The sequence below is a fragment of the Camelus dromedarius genome, chromosome 23 (assembly GCF_036321535.1).
Source record: "Camelus dromedarius isolate mCamDro1 chromosome 23, mCamDro1.pat, whole genome shotgun sequence".
Classification (NCBI taxonomy): Eukaryota; Metazoa; Chordata; class Mammalia; order Artiodactyla; family Camelidae; genus Camelus; species Camelus dromedarius.
The window spans coordinates 14,337,187-14,342,439 of record NC_087458.1 but is presented as its reverse complement, the minus strand read 5'-3'; the positions used below and the strand labels follow the sequence as shown (position 1 = coordinate 14,342,439).

The 5,253-nt window shown below is 40.2% G+C and overlaps 1 long non-coding RNA gene across 1 annotated transcript; it reads left to right on the top strand.

Moving 5' to 3' along the window:
• The first annotated feature begins 76 nt into the window (after positions 1-76).
• On the top strand, positions 77-4,774 carry LOC105092713 (uncharacterized). The gene is made up of 3 exons (XR_837474.3): positions 77-159; positions 3,054-3,279; positions 4,412-4,774. It is a non-coding gene; the product is annotated as an uncharacterized LOC105092713 (long non-coding RNA).
• The last annotated feature ends 479 nt before the right edge of the window (positions 4,775-5,253 follow it).

Here is a 5,253-nt window from a genome sequence, read left to right as displayed (position 1 = left end):
GGTCTTGTGACTCTGCCCTGCTCTAGAGCTACATCTAGCTGCCTGGGAAGCCAGGAAAAGCTTAGCTGGAAGCTCAAGGTGAAAAGAATCTGGTGAACAATTAGTTAGTCTCTGCCACTGCATCTTGTCGTGGGATACTTCTTAGACATCCAAGTGAAGGTAAGAGTTACTCTAGGAGTCTGGCTGTCAGGTCCGAGCTTGAGATACACTTTTGGAAATGAAGGACATAGGGATGGTATTTAAAATAACATGTAGAGAGAACAGAATGAGGTTGGGACAGAGGTCCCTACTACTGGGTTCTTCAACATTTAGAGTTTGGTAGAGGAGGAGGAGCTAGCAAAGGAGAACAAGAAGGTAAGAAGTCATTACTAATGAGATAAGAGGGTGATGTTACAAAGGACAGAGGAGGAAGGAGGCGTCAACTGTCAGATGTTGCTGAAAAGCCAAGTAAGATTTGGAAAGAGAAATGATATGAGCATAACATGTCATGAATGACATGAGCAAGAGCAGTTTTCAAGGAACGATGGGGAAGGAAGGAAGGAAGTTGACTGAAGGTGGGTTGAAGAAGGAACTGCAGATCAGGAAGTAGAGAGAAGAGTGTGCAGACAAATCTTTGCTCTTTGACATGTTTGGCTGTGAAGGAAAGCAGAAAAATAAAGGGTCAGCAGGAAATGACGAGTGGCCTAAATAAGGCAATAAGGAGAGAGTTTGATGATGTAAAAAATGGTGTAACTAAAGGAGGCAAATCCTTGGGCAGCCAAGAGTAGATGGGAGAAGTAGAGACAGTTTGCTGTTAAGAGAACTAGCTTATAGTAACAGGAGGGGAGACTCAAAGAAAAATGATGTATTTTCACTAGGGAAATAGTATCAGCGAAGGACACTTATCACCATGCTTCCTTTCCTTCGAGGTGAAGGGAGCTCAGTTACTGTGGCTCCTGGTTTCCCTCTTTGCTCTTGCCCGTGCAAGTTCTTGCCGGAGGTGGAATGACCTACCTGATTGATGACTCCGGGAAGAATAAACTAAGCATGATTGTCTCAGCTTCACCCTTCTTCCTCTTGGGAAAAGGGAAAACATGCATTCGTCTGTCATATAAATAAAAATGAATATATATATGGTCTGTTTGGGCAGCTGTAAGAAAATACCACAGGTTGGGCGGTTTATATAAACAATAGAAATTTACTTCTTACAGTTCTGGAAGTCAGAACTGTATTCATATACTCATAGCTTTGTCTGCTGAAAAAGTGATGGCATCCAGGTAGCAAAGAACACACCTAGGACCAGGTCTTATTTTGATTCCAGGTCTTAGTTTGATTTCTAAATACCATTCATTCCCCACTAGGAGAAACCAGGGCTTCTTGGGGAAAATGGCTGAAACCCAGAGCAGTCTGGAAAATCTTGTTGTGCTAAAAAGTAAAGATGTGCTAAGAAAAATTTGATATTCAATGTAAATAAGGATAGTAATGAATTATCCTTCATTAAACAGAATCTGTGAGCCATACTGATAACAGATGGATAATACATAAACGCCTGTGTATATTCATATGTATACACACAGGAGGTATACAGGAATTCTTTATAATACTCTTAAAACTTTTCTGTAAGTTTGGAGTTACTACAAATTTAAAATTAAAAAATATTACAACTCTCATTATCCTTCCCCTGTGAAAAAGTAAAAAAAAAAAAATTTTAAGTATAAAGTTTATGTATGTATACATTTAAACGTATACAATTCCCATCTTACCCTGCTTTCCATCCCCGCAATAGCACTTATCAATATCTATCATACGATGTAATTTAGATATTCATTGCCATTCATTATTGTTTGTCTTCTCTCCTCCACTGCTTCTTTAAAGGATGTAGGCTCCACAGTAGTTCACTGATAAATGCTAGAAGGCCTAGAACATTCTCTGGCACATAGTAGGTGCTCAATAAATATTTATTGTTGAATGAATGAGTGAACCAGAACCTTCTGCGACTGGTAGGTGATTGTGGCTGACTCTCCAGCTTTGTCCGAGTCGTCTCTGCTGGCACTCTCATGATGCAGGCGATATGTGATATTCCCTCGGCCTCTGGTTTCCCTGTGATGTCTTGTGGTCAGACTTTCAGTAAGGTTCCCATCATCCTTCTAGAAGACCCTCTTTGGTCAGAATTTAGAAGAGCTCCAGGCCCACTCCCTCTCCTGCTGTGACCTACACGTGGTCCTTGAAACACTCATACATCATTTACCCACACTGAGGAGGTAGGCTGGCATTCAGCGCAGTCCGGCCTTGCACCCATTTTTTTGTTCTCCATACCGATAAACACATCCTCCCATCTCCACCCCAGGGAACACCGTTAAGCTCTTAAAGTGGTCTTCTTGAAGGTGCTTGAGGTGAAGGGAAGGTACAACTCACCAACTCCCCTTGCGGTGGATGGGAACTTCAATACAGAATCCTTTTACTACATCCTTTCTAATCGTCAGCCTCCTAAACTCTTTTGTACCTTTGATGTGCATGTTTAACTGGTTTTGTTTAACTGGTTCTTGGAAACCTGCTTATACTTTTCTGTTTCTCTAATTACTTTGGTATCTGATACATGGTGTCTCAGTCAAAACATCCAGTTTAACATCTTGTTGCACGTGTTAATCCATGACACATCGTGGGTCAAAGATACGTTGCCACCAAATAAATAACTCATTAATCAAAAAGCAATTTCAAAATAATTTTGGAGCTTTCTTTGCATTTCTCCCAAATACCATGAAGGGGACTTAAGATTACAGTGATGTATCTAATAGCTTCCTCCCCCACTTCTGGTTATGGTCCTTGTGTATCACAGCTGCTCTCCTTCCTCTCCCTTCCAGGTTTTCCCTAAATTCTCCCCCTGCACTTAACAGGTGCTCACCCCTCCCTTTCCATTTCTGCCATATTTTGTACCCTTAAGGATCTCAAAGAATAATCTCGCCAACCTATCTCTGACGAGAATGAGTGTGGTTGGGAATGTTCGGCTGTTCATGAGTGGTAGCTGGCAAGGACTGTCCAGCTCTGCTCCATTTCTTCATCTCTCTTGTCCTCAGGTGTGGCTGTGTGAGCTATGGAATGTAAACAAAAGTGAGTCATGCTATTTCCAGACCTGACCCATGAGACTGCCTGTACTTGCCTCTCCCCCTTCTCTCAAGCTAGACGGTGATGACCAGGGTAGCCTTGGATGGCAGAGCAGCTGTCCACCTGGGACCCAGTGTGATTATATGGGCGGGAGCTCCTTGCCAACCTGGGATATTACGTGAATCTCCGGAATGTTACGTGAGTGAGAAATAAAGGCTTATTTTGATTGAGCCATTTCATTTGGTGTTCTACTAATGGCAGCAGTTCAGACTAATCTAAAAGTACAGAAATTAGAACCAGGAATAGGGGTGCTACTGTAATAAAAATCCAAAATGTGTAGCATCAGTTCAGCAGCTGGGCAGCAGGCAGTGAGGGAGTGGAGAGCTGTAGATCCTTGTCATGCTGGGGGAATACGGGTGGTACCACACTGTGAGAACCAGGAAGGCACATGCAAGTTCCTCTTGAGCCTGCAACTGTAGAAGAAGCAGCTGGAAAGAGCCAGAATTTTAGGTTGAGTTGGCTGCTGCTTGCTGCTTTTAGCAAGGTACCAGTCCCAACATTTTAGAGCCAGATGTGTTTGAGAATTCAGAATTTTTCAGAATTTAGAAAGTTAACAGTGGGTATATTATAAAGTACAAAACACCCTAGCAGGTTCTGGGGCATCATCCCGTAATCAAACACATTTCTATTTCTGCAGAGAGATGTATGATCATTCATGCTAAGCAGGATACATACAGACTACAAATAGCCCAAATCAATTTAGGTCAAGTTTCACCAACATAAATGTACAGAAATTAGCTTCAGAAAAATGTGTTTTTCAGAGGTTTTGGGGTCTCAGCATTATGGATAAGGGATCGTGAACCTGAATTATCACAGAGAGAGAAGTCCAGGTAAGAACAGACCTGCTTTCAAGCAGAAAAGGACCAGATAGAGTAGATAGAGTCCAGAATTTGGTAGATCTCTGGATTGTATCTCACACTGCAAGAGATAAAACTGGCCTTGCTCAAAGAACGCCCAACAACCCTTCTCAGTGAAGGACCCAGCTCTGAGACCAAGATCAGAATAAAGGCAGTATTATCTTTCTGCTATGTCTGTTTTTTCAGATGGCCTTGAAGTAGCCTCCATAAGTTTGAAAAAAGAACCAAAACTTTTCACAGCTGCTTATCTGTATTCATCTCTTTATATAAAAATGTTTTTTTATGACAAGGTTTCCACCATATGCACTGGTTTTTTTTTTAAACACTATAAAAAAATCTTTAGAAATCATTTCATATTAGCCCTTAGAGCTCTATCTCTTCTCTTTAACCGTGGCCTTTTTCTTTTTTTACAGCAGATGGATGTACCTACACTTCGTTTAACCAGACCCTTCTGGTGGACAATTCAGCTGGTTCCATTTTCCCCCCTCTACTATGAAAAAGGCTGCAGTGAATATCTTTGAAGAGTTGAAGAGATACTGTGGCATATTTTGCCAGAATATCCTTAGGGTAAATCCCTAGCAGTGGGATTGTTGGGTTAATAAGTCTATACATTTTATTTTATTTTTCTAATGAGAGAGAACTGCTCTTTTTGTTTTAAACTGAAGTATTGTCAGTTTACAATATTGTGTCAATTTCTGGTGTACAGCATAATGTTTTAGTTCTATATATATATGTGTATATATATGTATATATATATATATTCCTTTTCATATTCTTTTTCACTGTAAGTTACTACAGGATATTGAATATAGTTCCTTGTGTTATACAGTATAAACTTGTTGTTTATTTTCTATAGAGTAGTTAGTATCTGCAAATCTCAAGCTCCCAATATCCTTAATTCAAAAGGATACATTCATCCCAGTGTTCACAGCAGCACTATTTACAATAGCCAAGACATGGAAACAACCTGAACATCCATAAACAGATGACTGGATAAAGAAGTTGTGGTATATTTATGCAATAGAATACTACTCAGCCATAAAAAAAGAATAAAATAATGCCATTTGCAGCAACATGGATGGACTTCGAGATAGTCATACTAAGTGAAGTAAGCCAGAAAGAGAAAGAAAAATACCATATAATATCAGTCAAATGTAGAATCTTAAAAAAAAGACACAAATAGACTTATTTACAAAACAGAAACAGACTCACAGACATAGAAAACAAATTTATGGTTACCAGGAGGGAAGGGGGG